The 22316-nt window shown below is 54.8% G+C and overlaps 1 long non-coding RNA gene across 1 annotated transcript in view; it reads left to right on the top strand.

Annotated features, from left to right (window-relative positions):
• Positions 1–22316, top strand: part of LOC311628404 — a 446163-nt gene that overhangs the window by 217050 nt on the left and 206797 nt on the right. The gene's annotated exons all lie outside the window — the stretch shown is intronic.

Here is a 22316-nt window from a genome sequence, read left to right as displayed (position 1 = left end):
TGACGCCTGTGTCGCGGCGCTGGAGTGAGCCAGGGGGCGGAGGCGGGTGGAGGAGCCGGCGCGGCGGCCCCCTCCTCGCCGCCGGAGAGCAGAGCGCGCGAATGGCTGCGCCCGGCGCCGCGGGTCCGGTTGTAGCTGCCCTTCGGCGCGAGCCCCGGCGCTCCCCCAACACAGATTTGCACCCAGAACCCCCTTTCTAGACCCCTGCCAAGTGTTAGCACTGCCCCCTCCCCAGCCCGCTCCTCAGGATCAAATTCAACAGAAAACTGCGCCTGAAGATTTTAATCCTAGTTCACAACCAGCCTCCGCGCTCTCCCCGAAATGGCCGCCCAGCGGCCCCCGGAGGCCCAGCCCAGCCTCAGGCTCTAGCAGCGGGCCCCTGGTTGACACCCAGGAGGCCATGCCGCTGCCATGAGGCGCCCAGCCCAGCTGAGATGGGTGGGGGTCCACAGGACGGGGGTGGCTGGTGAGAGGCTGGACGTCCGAGCCTGGGCAGGGCCTGGGGACTTCATTCCAAACCCGGGAGGCGGGCACTGTGGGTAGAGCCCCAGCCCGGGCTCCGTTTTCTCATTGTGCAGTGAAGGAGGCGGACTGGGCAATCCAGAGGCCCATCCAGCGCAAAACCTACGTAAATGAACTGTTGAGTAAGTAGTCCGGTCTTAAAACCTGAACACAGGAAACATGCGCACATGCAAGAAAGCTGTGCATGCTTTGGAAGCCACAGATGGCTCCTGAAATAGTGGGGGCATGGGGGTGGGGAGGAGACCCCTGTGATCCACTGACTTCCCACAGTGATATCTCCAACTTCATTCTTCTTTCTCAAGATTGCTGTATCTAGGAGGGGTGTTTTTTTTGTGTGTGGTCCTACACTGATTTTAAGATTATTTATTCTAGTTCCGTGAAGAAAATGCCATTGGTATTTTTTGTTTTTCTTTTTAAAAAATATATTTTTATTGATTTCAGAGAGGAAGGGAGAGGAAGAGACATGATGAGAGAGAATCATTGATCAGCTGCCTCCTGCACACATCCCCAACCCCACCTTGGGGATTGAGCCCAAAACCTAGGCATGTGCCCTTGACTGGAATCAAACCTGGGACCCTTCAGTCCATAGGCTGATGCTCTATCCAATGAGCCACACCAGCTAGGGCACGATCGGTGTTTTGATAAGGATTGTGTTGAATCTATAGATTGCTTTGGGTTGTGTGGACATGAAATCCAACGTAACATGACTCTCTGTCTTTACAAACACCCTTTTCTGCTTCATCTCCTGAGACATTGTGCACGGCCTTCCCATCCATCCAATCCTAGCCCTCGCTGTCTCCCACCTCAAGAGGGCCAGTCACAGTCACTCAAGTACACTGCTTGCTTTTCTGCCCCCAAACTATGACTCAGATAATTTTCTCTCCTTAAGACATCCCCTCTCATTACTTTACTCACCAGAATCTTACCTGCTGGGCAAACCTGATGGAAAGCTGCCTATTGAAATGGAAGCTGTCTTGGCATGAGCGGCGCTGTGTCTCCCATCTGACTGTGGACACACCGGAGTCTGACATCTGTGATGTCCAGTGGCATGTGTGCTCCCCCAACAGGATGGGACTTCCTTGGGGTCAGCTGGGCATGTCTCTGTGCCCGTAGGCCCGGTGTCTTGCTGGGTAACCCACTTTTCTGGCTGAATTTAAAGGAATCCCAGCTCACAAGGCCTCAGGGGTCCTCAAACTTTTTAAAGTGGGGGCCAGATCACGGTCCCTCAGAGAGCTGGAGGGCCGGACTATATGAACTACTAATCCCTACTGTAATACCTTGGCTGCGCTCACTGCCCAAAAAACCTGGCGGGCAGGATCAGACTCCCCTGGGGGCTGCATGTGGCCCGCGGGCCGTAGTTTGAAGACCCCTGCACATGATCGTGCCCCCAGCCTTTTCAGATTCGTGTTGAATGCTCTCTTGCTCGCTCTCTCTCCACCCAGCAGTCCCTCCTTTTAACCTTGGGGTCCGCAGACCTGGATCCCCGAGCACTGGCCCTGGGCTGGGCAGTGCCTTTGCTTGGTTCTCTTACCAAGAGGAGCGGGGGAAGTGGCTGAGCTATGGAGGCCACAGGCAGGAGGAAAACGGGTGGTGAGTCTCACAGCGAAGGGCGGGGGACCCTGACACTGACATTTGGCCACCGGGGAGTACACCTCCATGGAGCTGGAGGGACTGGGAAGGTGGCAGACATGTCGGTTCTCTAGATCCACTCTCTTCTTTTCCCTTCCTATCAGAACTGCTTTCTAACTGAGCTGCAATGCGTTCAATTTAAATTACCGATTTCCCAGACTCCTTTGCAATTAGGGTGTCCCAATGACCCAACTCTGGCCAAGGGGATGAAAACAGAATTGTACTGAGTGAGAATTCTAAGAAACACACAGTAGTATGTACCTTTTACCCTTAGATTTTTCTCCTCCTCTTTTTCCTCCTCCACCTCTTCCTTCTCCTTTTTCTCTGAAAGATGGATTGTGATGCCTGGAGGGGAAGCAGCCAATTTGCAACCAGGAAGAAGTCTCCTGCTAAGGATGGTAGGACAGGAGGCCGTCCACAACATCTGAATGACTTCATTGTGGACTTCTGGTTTCATGAGAAAATTCAGCTCCTGTTACATACATGTGCAGTAGCTTATCATCTGTTCCGTGCAGTTAGCACAGCCCTAGCTGATACGCATGAGGGCCCAGCGGGGAGGACAGCGGTCCATCCTGAGAGGCCCCGCCCCTGGAGGACCGCCTGCCACGCCCAGCCCGTGAGCTCAGGCCTGGGGGACACACGCCACCACCTCTCCTCCTGGAGTGGGTCCTGCGTGGCTCCTTCCCCGCGCTGCCTTGATGCCAAGGCCTTGACAGGGGGAAGGGAAGCGAGCAGAGGCAGCCATGGTGGGAAAGCCTGAGATAAAATCTCGCCCAGCCTCCCCGCAGGAAAAAAGCCAGGCGTGCCAAAGCCTGGATGCCGCTTGTTTTGATCTTAGCCAAAAGGCCGAGAAGCGATTGCCGCTTGTTTGGAAGTGAAAAGTCCACGCCAGTTCCGTTAGTTTGGAAAGCCAGTTGCCACCTGAGTAACTTAAACCTGCCGGATCGGCGTGAACTGTCACCTCAAGGTGCTGGGCTCTAACTGTGAGCGCACGTCTGCCAGCACGGCTGGTTCTCCAGATGGGAGCATGTGACGCCTCGTCCCCCAGCCTCTGCATCCGACAGTATGCCACCATTGCCCGCTCCCAATGACGCCCCCGGGAGGAAGCCAAGCCATGCTGCCCTTCAGAGATAATGACGTTGGAAATTCAATACTTAATGGCTCCCCAGGCAAGACCAGAATAGCCTCGTGTGCTGCCTTCCTGGCGCAGAGAGGCCAGCAGCCTGTGAGCATCAGCCTCAGGCCCCGCCCTCCCCCAGTGCCCGGAGCCAGCGCTCCTGGCGAGAGCCACCTGTTTATCATCAGAGAGTTTTGTCCGACCCGCTGCACCGGGCTCGGAACAGAGGCGCGGCTGAGCGTCTGAGCCGAGAGAGCCTGCGGCCCAGCAGGCACCTCCTTTCAGCCTGTACACTCGCTCTGCAGGTTGACCATCACCCTCCAGCGGGGCCATGTTTGCCATGCAGTGAAGACTGACTTGAATCCACTTATCTTCTTCTGCTCCCCACTCCCACCCCCACCCCAAGCCTGAGCTGGTGTTTGAGAAAACAAAGATGACGCGGGGCTGGCGGACTGTTGAAGTCACGTGAAGGCTGCAGACCAACTGCCCGGGGGAGAGGAATGTCCCTGCACTTCTCCCAGGAGGCCTGGCGCCCCGGGGCTGTGCCTGGCACCCCGGGACTGTGCCTGGCATCCTGGGGCTGTGCCTGGCACCCCGGGGCTGTGCCTGGCACCCCCGGGCTGTGCCTGGCACCCCGGGGCTGTGCCTGGCATCTGAGACTACGCCTGGCATCCCGGGGCTGCTCCTGGCCGGTCTTGGGAAGGGGGCTCAACTCCGATGACAGTGGACATCCAAGAAGGATGCTGGGCAGGTCTGCAGGTCACTATGGCCATACAGGCACTGCCTCTCCCGTGTGTTTTGTTTCAAATATGTTTTTATTTCAGAGAGGAAGGGAGAGGGAGAGAGAGAGAGAGAGAGAGAGAAATCAATGATGAGGGAGAACAATTGACCAGCTGCCTCCTGCACGCCCTCTCCTGGGGGTAGATCTGGCACCCCGGGCACGTGCCCTGACCTGGAGGCCAGTGGTGACCTGGTTCATAGGCAGATGCTCAGCCATGCGGCATGGCAGTCGGGCCTCTCTCGTCTGTTTGAAGTGGACTCCTGGGGGGATTTCTCCCCGCTCCCTCCCTCCTGTAATTGTTGTCTCTGATGCTGCTGCTCATGCAATTGCCTCTTACGCTGCAGGCATATTTAACGTCCAGCATTAAAAGCATTATCTCTATTGGTTTTCATTTTTCAGGATTTGTACCAAAACAGGTGTGGCTGGTGGGAGTGGATGGGTCCAAGCTCATTGTCCTGGCCATTCGCTGGATCAGCCCTTGCACAGCCCCTCCCTGGCCCGTGGCTGGAGTCCGCAGCTGTCCCCCCACACTTCACTCACCCTCCCCGCGGCAGCACCAGGAGGAGGCCGCAGCCCTTAGCCCGGGAATCAACCGAATGGTCCGCTCTCCCCAGTGAGTAACTTAGAAACGAGAAGGGTGTCTTGTTTACATTTTTGTCTTGTGTTACTCCTCACCTGAGGATATTTTTCCTTTGGTTTTTAGGGAAAGTGGAAGAGAGAGGGAAGACAGAGAGAAATATGGATGTGAGAGAGACACATCGATTGGTTGCCTCCTGCACGCACCCTGACCAGAGCCCGGGCTGGGAGGAGCCTCTAACCAGGGTATGTGCCCTTGACCGGAACTGAACCCAGGACTCTGTCCTCAGGCCGATACACTGAGCCAACCCGGTAGGGCTTGTTTATGTTTCTAGCTCTCTTCTTCCCTCTCCTCTACTTGCCAATATAATTGGTACATGATGGGTGTTTGCTGGCTGCAAAGACAGGAAGGGTGTTGACAGAAATCCAGCGCAAATGAGTTAGCCCCAGAACAGCGCTTCCAGGCTGTGGTGTGGGAGGGGAGGGAAGGGGGAGGAGGGAGTGACGGGGAGCCGCTCCCTGAGACATGGGCACAGTCATGGGCACAGCACGCTCATCGACAGCCGGCTTCCCAGTTACGGTAAACTGTGTTTACAGAGATGGCCTCCGTCCTGTCTCCTTCCCCTGCTCCCGCAGTGAAACCACCCTCCCGCTGAGAGAGCAGTCTGCCTCCTGTCCCTCGGTCCGGGCTGCCTCTGACTTACTCTGAGTCATAGAAAGAGGCAGAACCATCACTAAGTAACTTTGGAGACTGGGCCGTAAGAGATCTGCAGTCCTGGCTGGTTTGCCTCAGTGGATAGAGCATCCGCCTGCGGACTGAAGGGTCCCGGGTTTGATTCCCGTCAAGGGCGTGTACCTCAATGCCCGGCCCTGCTTGGGACGTGTGCGGAAGGCAACCAATCGATGTGTCTCTCTCACGATAGGTGTTTCTCTCTCTGTTTCTCCCCCTCCCTTCCACTCTCTGGAAATCATGAGAAAATATCCTTGGCTGCGGATTTATAAAACAAAGAGAGAGATCTGTAATTTGTGCCTTAGGTTTTGGAGTGCCACCTCTGGGAGCCAGCTGCTCGGTCAGGCAGAGCGCTGCTGGAGAGAGACCAGGCGGAGGCCATCCTGGTGCCTTGGGTGTCCTGTCCCAGGTCCCGGCTCCGGGCTGAAGGCAGCCCCTTGGCAAGCCGACCACAGACCTCTCAGCTGGCCTGCCCGCTCCCACTCCTCGGACAGGAGAGCGTTGAGTGGTGGTGCTTTAGACACCAACCAGGGGGCAGTCTGTTTTGCAGCAACAGATGGCGAGGGGCCCGCCCAGGAGCCAGATGCTCCAGAGGCGGCACCTGCACATCAGCATTGTAACCGCCCCTCCGGATGCCTGAGAGGGGAGCTGACCGGCTCAGCCTGGTAACCGTTCTCCGCCTGGCGACCGGAGTGAGGCTTCCCGCAAACGGATCCGGCCCTCTTCCCCTGCCCTCTCACCTCTCAGCATGTCTGTCTCCTAACTGAGGCGTGAGAATCACACTGTGCCTAAGCCCATGGAGAGCATTTTAAAATGTTAGCTAAGCTGTGGCCTTGTGCCTGCTGATTATTCATGTCCTGGTGAAGGTGAGAAGGTGAAAAGCACCCAAGGCAAGAGGTGGGACCGACGTCTTCCAGGCGCTGGCCTGGAGCAGGAAGCTGGGGCCTGGGGGAGGCCGAGGCTGGGGCCTGGGTAAGGCCGAGGCTGAGGTCTGGGGGAGGCCGAGGCTGGGGCCTGGGTAAGGCTGAGGCTGAGGTCTGGGTGAGGCCGAGGCTGGGGCCTGGGGGAGGCTGAGGCTGGGGCCTGGGGGAGGCTGAGGCTGGGGCCTGGGGAAGACCGGGCCGCCAGGAGCTGGGTTGGCAGTAAGGCTGGTCGGGCTGGCAGGTTCAGAAAGTCCTGCCGGGGAGGAACGGGGTGTGAAGTTTCCATCAGGCTCCGTTTTTCTTATCTGGCTCTCCCACCAGCAGAGGAGAGGGACTGGCTGGTGCCCAGGTGCAGGGCTGTGACAGCTTCCCAAGGCCCCGCTGCCGCCCGCTGTCTGATGAGAAAGCTGACCGGGGCCTGGAGGGGGCAGCCCTGGCCGAACCAGGAGACCCAGGGACCCGGTGGCAGTATCCCGCCCTGCGCCCGGTCCCCCTCACAGCCCAGCCAGCCCCACCTGGTCATCAGAGGGGCCTCAGAGACCCCACCCAGGGTAGCTCCCCATTCTCCCCTGGGGCCCCTGGAAGAGGCACACATTTTGCTACCAGCTGCCCTTGCTGGGACGGAACGAGAGAGACGGGACTCGGCTTTGGCCGAGAGCTCAGCGCCAGGCAGAGGGAAGACCTCCTGGCTCCGATGTTTCCCGGGCGAACATCTCTTGCTCAGCGAGAGGTGACGATGCTGCCTGCACGTCCAGCCAAAGAACAGCTTCTCCGGAGCGGCAGGGGGGCACGAGGGTGCTCCTGGAGCCGTGCCGCTGGCCCTCACTGTGAGGAGGTACGGCTGACTCGGTCCCGGGGGCGGGCCTGAGGGCTGGGTGAGGTAACACAGGGAAAACACCCACCACAGTGCCCGGCAATCGCAATGCCCAATGACTATTTGTTCTTAGCTCCTCACTCAGACCAGCCCCGAGAGAAAACGTCACCTCTCAGGGCCATCTGGCCTCACCTTCCAGGAGCCAGCGCACAGCTGGGCGTGCGGCTCACCTTCCCACGCGACCTCAGGGGCTCTGTGTCACTCATCCCCATTTTCTTGGGAATCTTTTTAAAAATATATATTTTTATTGATTTCAGAGAGGGAGAGAGAGAGAAGCATCCATGATGAGAGGGAGTCATTGAGCGGCTGCCTCCTGCACCCCCTCCTGGGGATGGAGCCCACCGTCCCGGCATGGGCCCTGACCGGGAATGGACCGTGACCTCCTGGTTCATAGGCCGATGCTCAGCCACTGAGCCACGCGGCCGGGCTCTTGTGACTCTTTGTGGCGAATCCCACCTGCAGCAGACCTTTGTGACAAAGTCATCGAGGTGCAGATGTCCATGGTCAGACCAGGCCCTGCAACTACAGGCCAGCAAAGGCGCCCTGTTCCTGCAAGACGCGCGGCTGTGAGTCCCAGGCCGCCGTGGGCTCCAGCAGGGGAAGCGCCCTTGACCCTGGCCATGTCAGGGGCCCGGTCGGCAGTTTACCTCAGCTGCTCAGATGGTAGAGCTGCAGGACGCAGCACAACTCTGGGGGGGTGGGGGAAGGGAGGGGGGAGGAGGAAGGAGGGAGGGAGGAGGGAGGCACAGGGGAGGGGGGAGAAGGGAGGAGGGTGGGGGGAGGAGGAAGGAGGAGGGAGAAGGGAGGGGGAGGAGGGAGGAGGAGGGGGGAGAAGGAAGGAGGGAGGGAGGAGGGAGGCACAGGGGAGGGGGAGAAGGGAGGAGGGCGGGGGAGGAGGAAGGAGGAGGGAGAAGAGGGGGAGGAGGGAGGAGGGAGGCACAGGGGAGGGGGGAAAAGGGAGGAGGGCGGGGGGAGGAGGAAGGAGGAGGGAGAAGGGAGGGGGAGGAGGGAGGCACAGGGGAGGGGGGAGAAGGGAGGAGGAAGGAGGAGGGAGAAGGGAGGGGGAGGAGGGAGGCACAGGGGAGGGGGGAGAAGGGAGGAAGGAGGAAGGAGGAAGGAGACCCAGGGGAGGGGGAAGGCTTCGGGAAAGGACTAAGTGACTGGACCACTTCCCCTCTGCCTGGCACAGTGCTGGTGAGGTCACAGGAGTCACAGCTTTAACCTGCACCACAGCCTGCACAGCCCTGCTCTTGTCCCCAATTCAGAGACAGTGGAAATGGCAGGACCAGGGCTGAGGTCTGGGTGCAAGGCAGGTACTTGTGTGTGTGTGTGTGTGTGTGTGGGGGGGGGTTGTTTGGGGAAGATGCGACCTCGCCCATGCTTCCAGAAGTGCTGCACTCCGGGCTTTTCTTCCCATGAGCGATCCTGCTCCGGGTGCCCTCCCCCCCCCCCCCCGTCCCCCCCCCCGTCCCCCGCCAGGCATGTCCTGTGACTCAAGGACCCTCCACAGTCCTGGCCACCCCACCCTGCCTGGGTGGGGCCGCGGCCCTGGCACTCACCCTCCTCTCTCGGTCTCTGCACAGTTCACACCATTAGCCAGGCCGCAGAGGACTGTGCTTTGTCCAGCAATCTGTTCCGCAGAGCCAGAGGTGTTTTTCCACTCCACAGGGCCATTGCTCTTCCTCTCCCGCCTGCACTTCCTGCCTGGGCCTGGTGAGACCGCGTTTGTGTCTGGAATAACGGAGAGTGTCTGGAGCTGGTGAGAAACAGGCGCAGCTGGGAACATCCCTGGCCATCATAATTATTGTCATCATTTAAGAGCTGCTAAGTGCCCCCGAGTGCCTGCTGCAGGCTCTGCGGAGCGAGGAGAGAACGAAGGCCGGAGAGATGAGCGAGCTTCCCGCCTCCAGGAGGCCCCGATGCAAATCTCCACTGCGCGTCCGGCGCCTGCAGCCTGGCGCCCGCGGGCACGCAGACGCCAAACCAGAGGGCTGTCCAGACAGAGGGCTGTCCAGACAGAGGGCTGGGCTCCACCCAGGGGGCTGAGGCCCCGGTCAGGGGACCACACCGAGAGCCACGCCCTAGTAACCCACTCACAGCACTTAGATGTCATGCATGGCTCACATGCCAGAACATGCTCAGACATACATGATCAGTCACAGGTCCTGCAGGATCCACTGGCCCCTCCTCCCCTCACTCTTTGGGCTCTGGCATCTCTAGTCTTTGCATTCTTTTATTTTTCTTCCCCTTTTAAAATACATTTTTATTGATTTCAGAGAAAAAGGGAGAGGGAGAGAGAGCTAGAAACATCAATAATGAGAGAGAATCATTGACTGCTGCCTCCTGCACGCTTCCTACTGGAGATTAAGCCCAGAAGCCGGCATGAGCCCTGGCCAAGAATCAAAGAGTGACCTCTTGGTTCATAGGTGGACGCTCAACCACTGAGCAACACCAGCTGGGCCAGTCTGCGTTCTTCAAACCATGCCCCCCCTGCCTCAGAGGGAAAGGCGGCAGGCCCTGCCTGGGTAACAGCAGCAGATCCTGCCAGCAAGGTGGCTGCATGGAGGGTGCACAAGAACAAAGCATTCTCTCTGCCCGAACGCGCTCCCTCCTGCTCTTCTCCAGTGAGTGTCTCCTGACCCTTCAGGTTCTAGCGCCATGGAAGCCTTCCCTGACCCCCGGCCACCCTGAGCACCATCCCAGACCAGGGCAGAGCCTACCTCTGGTGGTCAGATCTTGATATAATTTGTCTTCGTACACCTATGGCAGGTGTGTTTAGTGTATGTTTGAACCCATGAGACCTGGGATCGTGTGTGTTTCTCACAGTTGCAGCCCTAGGTAAGTGCCTGATTTGGGGCAGATGCTAAGAAATATTTGTTAAATGAATAAGTAAGTCCTCAGGCGTGTGGAGCGCTCACATGTCCACACGGGCAGCCACATAAGAACACATGAACATGTGCATTTAGGACCGCCTTTCGCCTCCTTTGAAGTGCAGGGTAGCAGACGTGGACAATGTTGGAGGAGGGGACATTGATTCAGCTCTTCGGAAAACGGTTCAGCGTTCTGGATAAAAGTGTGAACAGCCTCCCTTCCAGAAACGGACCCGCAGGAGAGCACTGCTTCAGAGGAAAGCAGCACAGCGGAGTTCACGGAGAAGTGCTCCACCATCACACTCTGGAAGCTAGCTACGCTACTTAGATGTCCACTGACAGAGTAAATGACGCATCTACACAGTGAGACATTCTACAGCCATTAAAGATAACGATAATACCCATCTCCTTTCTCGTGTCATTGGGAAAAAGAAGTATCGGTACAAAATAATTTGAATCATATGATCCTATTTATTTAAAATTATAGACCTCTCTCTTTGGATGCAGAGAGAGTTCTAGAACTTACCAGAATGCTAATATTTACCTCTGCGTAGTGGGATTGAAGGTGAGTTTTACTTTCTTCTTTGCAAGAGTATCTACTTGAAAATGTTGTTGAGATACAGTATGCTATGATGTGTGGCGTTTACAGCAGATGTGTAGCACACATATATGGTATCCTTTATGTTATTTTCATAACTTTCAGGATTGTGTGGATTTTCCCCTTTGCTTCCTTTCTTTAGTAATGTTTAGTTACTCATGCTAACATATTACTCCCTGAAGAACCTTGGACCTTGTAATTTTTTTTTTTATGAAGAGTCAATATATATTTTTAAATATATTTTTATTGATTTTAGAGAGAGGAAAGGAGAGGGATAGAGAGAGAGAGAAGCATAAATGAGAGAGAATCATTGATCAGCTGCCTTCTGCACACCCCTAGTAGGGATCGAGTCTGCAACCCGGACGGGCTGACTGAGAATCAGACCATGACCTTCTGGTTCACGGGCTGATGCCCAACCACTGAGCCACACCAGCCAGGCAGGCCTTGTACTCTTACAAGGGTAAATGGATGGAGGTCTCATCTATAGTCTCTTCTTGCTGTGAAGAGGCACAGTCCTGCGGATTCCCAGCCCAGAGATTCTTTTATCTGCCAGAGGAAGAAAGGAGCAGAGGGAAGGGGAGACTCGCGCAGGGAGAGGGTTTTGCGAAGTCCAGGCCGGTCCGCTGTCCTTGGGAGGAAGCACGTGGGTGTGCAGAGCTGGCCCTGCCGGAAAGCTGGCCTCCTTGTTGTATTCTGGAGATGACGCAGGTGACAAGAAGGTTGAAAAGGCCTGGTCCAAAAATGAGGATGACAGCCACAACGGCCTGGGGAGAGGCAGGAGCAGGTGAGAGGCAGGGACCAGCTTTCCCGGGTCCCAATCAGGCCGGAGGAGGGGCTTCCCTGCAGGAAGCTGCGTCAGTCCAGAGGCCTCCGGGATCGGTGCTTCATGTAAACTAGGACAAAGGGAGCATCTCACATTTCCCTCCGGAAGGCCTCAGGGCCTTTCTGTGAACCATTTGGGCAGAAAAGGGAAAGCAGCTTCAGGCAACGCCGATAGACCACCTATACCTCACTGTCCAGTCCTGCCAACAGGCCCTCCAGCACGACGGCTGGTCTCATTCCGAAGGCGGTGGTGCAGCGGGGCGTCCCAGGTGAGGCCTGTCTGTGTCAGAGGCAGTCAGGCCAGGGCACCCCTGTGAGCTCAGAGGGACGGAACATGGAGGGGAAGGTGCACAGCACATCCTGGGCCAGTTTCTGGGTCTGCGAGACAGTCAAGGGAGAAGACTTCTCAAAGCGAGGCTTTGGGAGGGAGCCCAGCGGTGACAGTCTGCTAGGCCCTCTTGTCTGCAGGGTGAACACCTTTCATCAGGCGCTGAGGTCATACAGACACAGCCTTACCGTAAAGGCTTTGGTTCTCAACAATCCTAGGCAAAGATGGGAGAACAAAATGAAGCATTAGCTTGGGACAGCGGGCGCCAACCGGGGGTCCGTACCACTGATGGTCCGTGAGGCCCGGAAGCTTGGCGGCCGCTGGCGTGGAAGATGGAAGAACACCAGGAGCCGGTTCAGCTACAGGTAAGACATAAACCTCTGAAGGCAGTTAACTGAACTAGAGTTTACTACCCACAACTGGAATTGTGATTTCTATTGAAACACAATTTTTCTCCCTAAATTACCTATATTTCCATCAAAGAGGCTGCATTAAGGTCAGTCTTAATTTGGCCTGATTACTTGCAGTAAGACAACAAGAACAACAGTTGGTTATTTAGGCTCTTTTAAATCTGCTTTGTGGAGTCTGGTAAGGAATCTTCACACTGAGCTTCAGACTGAAATGAGAAAATCAGCCCCTCGGACAAAGAAGCCACGCCTCACAGCAGCCGTCAGGCGTCGTCTGCAGTAACGATCTGAATGAGTGGATTCCTCACGTTCCTGAGGTCCCCAAATGTGGTTCCTTCCTTGCCATCCCCCTGGAAAGCAACCCTCATTACTCACCTGGAAAGACTGCCAAGGGCTACGAGCATAAGCAAGGTGCCCGGCGGTTTCCCCAACGGGCTGCATTAGCGTTGACAGTCAGTCTTACTTCCTTGGAGCTTGCTGGTGACATTCAGAGTTCAGGCACATCTCTCTTAACATGCCGATCCAGTGAAGGCCTTGGCTTATAAAACCACAACTGGAAATCGGTCCTACTGGATTCATGCAAACAAACATTTGCCATGACTCACTCATTAAGAATTGCTAAATTCGCCCTGGCTGGTTTTGCTCAGTGGATAGAGCCTCAGCCTGCAGACTGAAGAGTCCCAGGTTCGATTCCAGTCAAGGGCATGTACCTAGGTTGTGGGCACATCCCCAGTAGGGGGTGTGCAGGAGGCAGCTGATCAATGTTTCTCTCTCACCCATGTTTCTAACTCTCTGTCCCTCTCCTTTCCTCTCTGTAAAAAATTAATAAAATATATTTTTTAAAGAATTGCCATATTATGGAGGGATTAGGTAAGGAGAAAAATATAAATCAAAAGCAAAATTCTTGTCCCTTAACAAAGTGAAGAGGACCGGACTCCAATTCCGTGTTAGACAACTAAAAGGTAAGCAACTAGCCTTCTTTAGATGGAAAAACACATTCATTACTTCTAGAAACACCGGCAGCTTTACTGGCAAACATTCACTCTTAGGAGACACACATCTTCATGAGATAGGTCTTATAAGCAAAACTTACTGAGCTGGAAAGAAACAGTTAAAATAAGTTTAATTGACGTGCTCAGCTGGCTAAAGTTTTTCTCTCAAAGATTTACCTTCCAGAAATTTGCATTTCAAAAGATGGCCCAGATAAGAATTCCTGGAGACCGGGCATCTTCATTTTAAAGGTACAGACTTCGGTTTCATAAAGCCAGTGATCTCTAAGCATTCCTTGAGGGACCCAGAATTAAATCTCTGCCATTTTGCACCCCAAAGGGTCTCTCTGGCCTGGTGGGTGGGGCCGTGCTGTCTTCAGGGAGAGGAAGCTTTCTTCCCAGTGAAAGAGGGAGACACCGGATCGCCGAGAGGCCTGAACATCCTCCGTGCTCCCCAGCCCCAGGTCGCATGACCACAACTCAGGATGGTGTGTGACCCCTTTTGTGCCAGCCATTGGCTCCCACGGCCTGTTCCTGCTGTGCCAGTCCTGGTATCTGTCCCGGCCTGTGCCTCAGTTTCCCCCAGCTGTGCAGACCTTCTGGGAGAGCGTGATGCATGCCCAGGAGGAGCCTTACAGCCCTCGGTGGTGCCCGGCGCTGCTTCGTTAGCTGGATTCAACTCCACATGACAATTCTGGTGGCTTTTGGCCTGAACCAGCCTCACTGGACGTTCCCGCCTTCGTGTCCGCCTAGCACCTCGCTGCCTCTGGTGGGAAATCTCACCCTGTAACTCTGTCCTTCTCTGGGAAGATCATAAAATGCTGGTTGCTGGCCAGTGTGGCTCAGTGGATAAAGCGTCAACTTGTAGACTGAAGGGTCCCAGGTTTGATGCTGGTCAAGGACACATTCCCCTGGTTTCAGGCTTGATCACCAATAGGGAGCATGCAGGAGGCAGCAGTCAATGATTCTCTCTCATCATTGATTTTTTCTCTCTCTCTCCCTTCCCCTCTGAAATCGATAAAAATATATTTTAAAGAATGCTTGTAGCCCTCGGCATGAGAGGGCACAGGAGTGCTGTTTGTTCCGGCAAACCCATTTAGTTAGTCTCTAGGTCAATTTAGCATCATCCTTCCCATGTTGTGAAGCTTGCATCTGAGGCTTCCTATTTATGTGTCTCTCCGGGGCATCCATGGAGGCCAGTGTTTTCTGTCCCCGGGGATTACAATTTCCCACATCTAGCTCACAGCTGGGGAAACCTGGGCTGCGGGGCTGAGGCAAGAATGTACCTCCTGTGCCCACTGGTGAGCAGCAGCTCTGCACCCAGGCCACCAGGCTGTGTGCATGCGCCAGGCTGGAGCGCTCTGGCTGGTGCCTGCCCCTGGTTCCCGCCCGCTGCATAGAGGCAGGCCCCTGGGCTAGGGGCCCAGACAGGGGTGCACCACGGGGTGGAGGCAGAGGGGACCGAGAGCTCAAGGGTGTGCAGCCTGGCACCTCTCAGAGGCAGCTGAGGGCTACAGAGGCAGCCTGGCACGCGGAGCGGGAGGGTGAGGCCGCACAGAGTTCTGGGAGCTGCAGCCCAAGCCCAGGGGTAACAGCAGTGACCGCCTACAGAGGAGACCTGGGCCCTGGAGCATCGGGCGGGGGCTATGCTGGTTAATGGGGAGGGAACAGAGAAGAGAGCTGGAGCGATGCAGCCTGGGGGGGAGGGGGGGAGGCCAGTGAAGTGAAGACCTTCCAGCGGTTTCCTTACCACAAGCCACAGCTCCGCCACTCCTGTGCCCTCTCATGCCCACTCCTGGCTGGCTCACCAGGTGCTGCCGGTGGAAATGAAGTCCTTCCACAGAGCTGCATGGGAGGCCTGCCAGGGGCCCCTGCCTAGGGGGCTGAGGCGCAGTAAGTGAGGGTCATTGTAGCACCAGGTGCCAAACCCAAGGACTGCCCTGGGCTCCCAGTGACTCTTCCAGCCCAGCCCTGGGACAGAAGTCTGCCTGGCCTTCCTCAGGCCCAGAATACGGCCAGCCCCCGACAGTCTGTGCCACTGGTTCCACTCACGCTTCCTGGCAGGGCTCCGGCTGGCGCTGTGCCCAGCCCCAGGGGTTTGTCACAGGCCCCAGGTGGCTGCCAGGGCCACACGATTGCTATGGAGAGGAAACTGGCAACAAATGGGAGGAGTGGAGGGAGGGAGGCTGGGAGGGAGGGTGAGGGAGAGAGAGAGAGAGAGAGAGAGAGCGATAACACATGCTGTCGGGACTTCTCAGAACGCTCCTGTGTGAGAGTTAAATGAGAAGATTATTGAAACAATTAAGCCTAAAATAAGAGACCAGGTAGAAAGGCCAAGGCGGGAGCATCCGGATAAGTGACCCAGGTGTGTGTCCTCCCCCAGCTCCGGAGTTTAACATCGCCCTCAGTGCCAGTGAGTGCTGGTGACAACTTGTTGAATTCAACTGAATCTGGGCGACTGCTAGTCCAGCGTGAGGCGTCCTCAGAGAAGCTAAGGGGCTCTGATCTCTAGTTCCAGCCACCGGACTCGCCTGGGATGGGGAGGGCACCGGTGCTCCCCGGTCCTGGGCAGAGTAAGTGCTTCCAACTAGATCAGTACAGTCCGCTGGGCTGCATCCCGCTCAGGAAGTAGGAAAAGGCACATTTTTAATCACTCTTCGCTCTCCCACCCTCTGAGCTCTTCATTAAAGTGCAATTAAATTAGCATCCCTCTTCTCCAGCAAGCTCAGCACCTCCCTCAGACCTGGCCAGCTGCAGGCCTCACCTGAGAGATTGCTCACTTTTTCCTGAGAGTGGGCAGGGAGGGTAAGATAAAGACAGGGTTTCAGGGAGAGACCCTGAGATATATTTCAAACTAGAGGCCAGTGCATGAAATTCATGCATGGCGGGGGGGGGGGGGGGGGGGGTGGGGTGGGGTGGGGGGGGTGCCCTCAGCCCAGCCTGCACCCTCTCCAATCTAGGACCCTCAGGGGATGTCCGACTGCTGTGGGATCAGGCCTAAACTGGCAGTCTGACATCCCTCTCACAATCAGGGACTGCTGGCTCCCTGCCAACCTGATCACCCCCTAACCACTTTCCTGCCAGCCTGACACCTAACTGCTACCCTGTGTCTGATTGCCCCCACTGCTCTCCGCTGTCGCCCTAGTACCCCCCACTCCCCAATTGTCCTCCCTCCCCTGCTGGCCTGATCACCCCTAACTACCTGCCCTTGCCAGCCATCTTGTGGTGGCCATGTTTGACCACATGGGGGTGGCCATCTTATGCAAGGGCGTGAGGGTCAATTTGCACATTAGCCTTTTATTATATAGGATATTTCATATATTTTAACACATTTCAATAGAATTCCCAGGAAGTAAGTGCCTGGGAGTCTATACTGGTCTGTGAGTGGCTGAGGCGGCAGTGCTCCAGGGTGTGTGAGGCCCCCTGGGGCCTGGGCCATTTTCCGGGATTCGCAGAGGCAAAGGTTGTTCATAATAATGCTCTGATGGCATTTGCCTTTTCCATGTGGTTGGCTTCGCTGGAGCAAAGCAAAAGGTGGGCGACCCTGCTTGCTCCTTCACAGGCATCAAGGCAGCAGCAGGAAGCGGACTGCAGTCAGGTCCTTCCCCACCACGGGCTTGCCAACCTCCCTGACGAACACCCCCCATGGCCCGGCCTGTGGCTCAGTGGGTGAGCGCTGACCTATGAACCAGGAGGTCTCGGTTCGATTCCTGGTCAGGGCACCTGCCAGGGTTGTGGGCTTGATCCCCGATGAGGGGTGTGCAGGAGGCAACTGGTCAGTGATTCTCATCATTGATGTTTCTTTCTCTCTTTCCCTCTCCCTTCATCTCTAAAATAAAAAAAGTACTAGTATATTAAAAAATGAACACCCTTGATGAAGCAGTAGAAAGCATTAATTATTAAAAATTACTATTAATAATATTACCTCAATCCAGAATGCATGTGTTTTTAATTTTTAAGATGAAGCGTGGAAGTTTGCATACAGCACTTGTGCTGCAAACCAGAACACGAAGGTTTTCTAGCGGGAAAGCACTGATGCTGCGGAGCTGCCAGCTGGACCAGCCGCTCTCTCACAAACCACCACGTTTACTTGGGTGAAGATTGACAAGCTACGGTTATCCAGGCTCAGTAGTTGGCAATCATTTTCTCAAAAATCTACAAAATGAGTTTGTTACCTCCAGGAAAACATCTGACCGTATTTACTGCTAACGATACAGTTTAAAGTTAAATGTGCGGCCTTCGCCATGAGCTTGACCGCCCAGCCCTTAAAGACTTACTGATGAGGCGAGCGGGGATGTTAATACGTATTGCTTTTGCTCGGTTGTAATGAAACTGTCAACAGTTTGTTTATAAGGCAAAACCAACATTTCCAAATGTGATAGCGTTAGACTTGGTACAAGACCCACTGAGGCTGCACGCAGACCGAGATCTTAATGTAACGAGTGCGCAGAGCTCATCCGCAGGCCTCGGCTTCCACAGCGACACTCACCTTTAAAAGCGCTCGTGCGTCGGCTTGAGCATAGCAGCAAAGAACAGGCTCCACAGCCATCTGAAAGGACTCTTACGATAACCTCCCACTTTCTGCCCAGCCGGCGTGGCTTTCTCTCATGATTGGTGCTTCTATCTCTCTCCCTCTCTCTTCCTCTCTGAAATCAATAAAAATATATTAAATAAAATAAAAAATAATCTACTTTCCAACCCAAATCTATGTGAGATCAGAATTTTCCTCCCCATATATTTCAACCAAAACAACATATTCGAACAGATTGAACACTGAAGCAAGTGTGAGGATCCAGCCATTTTAGGAAGCCGGACACTGAAGGGATGTGCAAAAATGTAAACAACGCCACTCTTCTCCTTGTTTTGTTTTGAAAATAGTTATTTTAATAAAAATATTACTTATGTTAATATGTAGTTAAACACTTAGTTATAATTATAATGAAATAGGTACAAATCAGTACAATGAATGCTGAAAACTATAAATTGTAGATTTTTTAATAAATGAAAGAAAAGCAAAAAAAAAAAAAATGGAGAGACATATGGTGTTCATGGCTTGGAAGGCTCAATAGTTCACGTGTTAATTATCTCCAAATTGATTGTAGATTTAATGCAGTCTCAAAATTCCAAGGATTCCTTGTAGCTATAAACAAAACTTCTATGGAAATATAAGGAATTAGAATAGCCAAGATAATTTTTAAAAAAGAACGAATTTGGAGGACTCACCTACCCAACTTTAAGACCCATTAGAAAGCTATCGCCGTGGAGCAGGGAGCACTGGGAAATGACAGACATAGGCCGTGGGACAGCTTGAAGAGTCGGAACTACGTGCACACAGAGATGCTCAGCTTTGGACAAGAGACAACAGAATTGGATGGGAAGGACAGTCTCTTTGACAAATGGCGCTGGAGCCACTGGGCTCCCCTTGAAAGCAAACAAACACCATGGACCTTCATCGCCACCTCAACAGGATCCAAGGAGTAACTCAAAATGGATCCTAGGTCCAAAGGTAAATCATGAACCAATAAAATTCTTGCGAGAAAATATCTGAGAAATTCTTCATGAGTTTGGATTTGGCAAAGACTTCTTAGCATAATCCAAAAGGGGGAAAAATTGATAAGTTGGAAGGCACCAAAGTAAGGACAAAATTAAGAGAATGAAAAGACAAGCCACACAGAGAGAAAATATTTACAAATCAAAGACTAGTATCTACTCATGAGAGAAATGCAAATTAGTAGCATAATGATATGCCACTACTCACCTAGTGGAATGGCTACAATAAAAAATGCTGGCAAGAGCCAAAACTGGTTTGGCTCAGTGGACAGAGTGTCAGTCTGTGGACTGAAAGGCCCCAGGGTTTATTCTGTCCAAGGGCATGTACATTGGTTGTGGGGCACATCCCCAGTAGGGGTGTGCTGGAAGCAGCTGGTTGATGTTTCTCTCTCATCGATGTTTCTAGCTTTCTATCCCTCTCCCTTCCATATATATATATATATATATATATATATATATATATATATATATGTTTTATTGATTTAAATAAACAAAGTTCTCCCTTGTCTCAGGACCCCTTGCTCTTTATTAACACAATTTGTCCTAAGGCAAGGTAGATATACACTTCAAAGGCCAGGGTTTAGTTTACAGAGTCCATTGTCAGATTGGTGAATTACCTCTGGCTGTTCCTGTGTTTGGCCAGGAGGAGGCAGTAATATGTAGATTAAGATGCCCTTAGCTATCTGGCAGCAAGCAATCATTCATGCATCCCTTTCAGGTTTGAGGAAATGCCCTCAGCCATCTCCAGATGATTCAGCCCTGCTGACATGCTGGAATTGGCTTCCGGCAAGGGAGAGATAGAAGCATCAATGATGAGAGAAAAATCACTGATTGTCTGTCTCCTGTACGCCCCATACTGGGGATGAGCCCGAAACCTGGGCATGTGCCCTGGCTGGGAATCGAACCAGGATCTCCTGGTTCATAGATCGACACTCAGCCACTGAGCCCCGCTGGCTGGGCTGATTTGATTTCAAAAAGAAAAGTGACGTTTCTTGTATCTCAGTGACATGGAGCAAATCCCTGCTGGCTCCACAGATGGCAGTCGGAAGCCCCAGGGATGGATGAGGTAACCCCGTGAGCATTTACCCTGCAAAGAGCCTGAGGGGTCTCCCGGAGCTCCGTGGAGGAGCCTGTAGGCGGCGGCGGGAGGCCCGGCCAGCGCTCCAGAAGGGGAGCTGGGAGGAGCCGTGGAGTTCCTCCACGCAGGGAGCACTTGCCGTGAAATGCTGCAGAAAGTGCCAGGAAGATGCGGACTACAGTGTCCACCAGAGGTCGCCACATGGCGGTTCGCTGACGTGATGGGGCTGGAGCCAGTGGTTGAGGGGTCTGTGAAGGATTAGAATGTGTGTCCCCTCACGGCCCTGCACGTTGGCTCCATTGGCTAATCAGTCAGACGCCACTGGAGCAGGGACAGGGCCCGTAGCCCTTCTGGTCCATTGGATGAGAGAGCAGGGTGAGCTCCACTCAGTGAAGCTAGAGAAACCACCTCTAGGGGGCGTGACTCTCTCCAGGGAAGATCAGCCCTTTCCTATAATAAGACCAAGAGGGCAGTTGCTGCAGAGGAATGGAACATTTCCTGAGACCTGGAGGTTTATCCGATGTTCCCTCTCCTATCTCATTTGTCTGTGGGACCTGGAGGTGAAGGGCCTGGCCCTCTTGCTGCAACTTCAACATTTTTGAGAGGTCACACTACTACACCAATAACTGCCTGGGTGTTTACCTGCGTCATCCCATCTAATCCCGCAGCACGTGAGATAGACACACCCAGCTCACAGACGGAGAAATGGAGGTCAGCCTGTCCCGGATCACACGGCCATGTAAGTGGGGGAGCTGGGACTTGTACCTCCGGATACTTCCATTCTGATGCCAGTGCTCGCTCCCCTGTGGCGTGTGTAATTACAAGGGTTCATTCAAAGGAGATTCCCAGCCCAGCCAGCAGGGCTCAGGGGCTGAGCGTCGACCTATGAACCAGGAGGTCGCGGTTCAGTTCCCGGTCAGGGCACAAGCCTGAGTTGCAGACTCTATCCTCAGTGGGAGGTGTGCAAGAGGCAGCCGATCAATGATTCTATTTCACTGATGTTTCTCTCTCTCTCCCTCCCCTTCCTCTCTGATATCAATAAAAATACATTTAAAAAACAACACAGACAAACAAAGAAGATTCCCGAGGCTCTCCTTGTGTGAAAGTGAAGGATTCTGGGCCTCAGGCTGGGCAGAAGACAGCTTCTGTTCTCTCCTGCCCTGCTGGCAGAGCTGAGCTGTGCAGGCCAATGGTTAGTCCTCTTGGAGGACTCACCTGATAAAGCCTCCTGTCCGGACAGTCCAGCTGCCTCCCTGCAGAGCATGGTCCCCCAAGTTCTCGGGGAGGCCCTTGGTAAGACCAGCATGGAGCCTGCTGCCTGGGCGGGGGGTGGGGCGTAGATTACCAGGAACAGGAAGCCTGGCGTGCGGAGGAGGTGGGGAATGAGTGGCATGTGCCTCTCAGAGCCACCCACCCACTTCAAGGTGACATGGAGGTGTCCGGCCTGACAGCTTGTCATGGCCTGGGCGAGCCTCTGGAAATCACCCACCTGGGATGAGGGTGGGACGTGCAGGGGCCTCCTCCCACTCGTGATGACTTGTCCCAGGTTCTGGAAACTGCGTGGTCCAAGCCTCTGGCATGTGACACTCTGAGGGGTGTGCCAGCGCTCTGGGGAGTCGCCCGGCCCCCCGCACAGCAGCGGTCCAGCCGAGAATAGAAGGACCCCTCGCCAGGAGGCGGATCCCATGAGGCCACAGAGAGCTGGATTCCACCTGATTTTGAAAAGTAGCTTCTCAAATGGGACAGCCTGGATTCAAAGGTCAGTGCCACTACTTAGAGTCTGGGGACACTTATTTCATTCTCCTTTGTGTCTTCTTGCATAAAGCAGCAACAATAGCCACGCTCGAGTGTCCTTCCCCATCCCCGCCGCCCTGTCTGCTCGCCCACCCTTCAGGATGCCTCTCACCTCGCCTCCCCGGGCGGCCCCCCTGGCCTCTGGCACTACTGGTGGCTGCTCCACCCGTGCCCCACGGACGGTGCCCGGACTCAGCCACAGCGTCTACCACGCCGTCACAGCCGTGAGCCCTGAGGCCGCCGCTGCGTCTTCGTATCCCTGGGCCTGGCCGGGCACCCAGACCGGCCAGCCTGGTCCGGCGGGAGCATGGGTCCATATAGGGATGGGTGAGGAAGTGAGCCAGAACCAACGCCAAGGAACCAAAACTCAGAGCCCACACGGAGGATGTCTGGGCAGCTGGTGGACCATCTCAAGTTCCCACCTCGGGTCCCAGGACAAATCCAGTGACAACATGTTCACACAACTTTTATTGCTGACGGCCATGGCTGGGCTGGGGGAGGTCACGGATGCTGCCCCCCCCTCCCTCCTCCCCCTTCAGAGCACGTAGCCAGCCCTCCGCCACTGCCTGGTCACCAGCCACTCCTCCTGCTCTGCCAGGGCAACTCCCCCCGTGCTGCCCGCCGTGGCTGCGGGGGGGGTTGACTTGCTTGGACCCTGCCTCTGGGAGCACAGCCCACCAGACAGCCCAGGCCAGGGGAGAAGGGGAGGCAGGAGAGGAGTGAGGCTG

Source organism: Pipistrellus hanaki, assembly GCF_964339955.1.
Source record: "Pipistrellus hanaki genome assembly, chromosome: 9".
NCBI lineage: Eukaryota > Metazoa > Chordata > Mammalia > Chiroptera > Vespertilionidae > Pipistrellus > Pipistrellus hanaki.
This window is presented reverse-complemented; position numbering and strand designations above follow the sequence as displayed.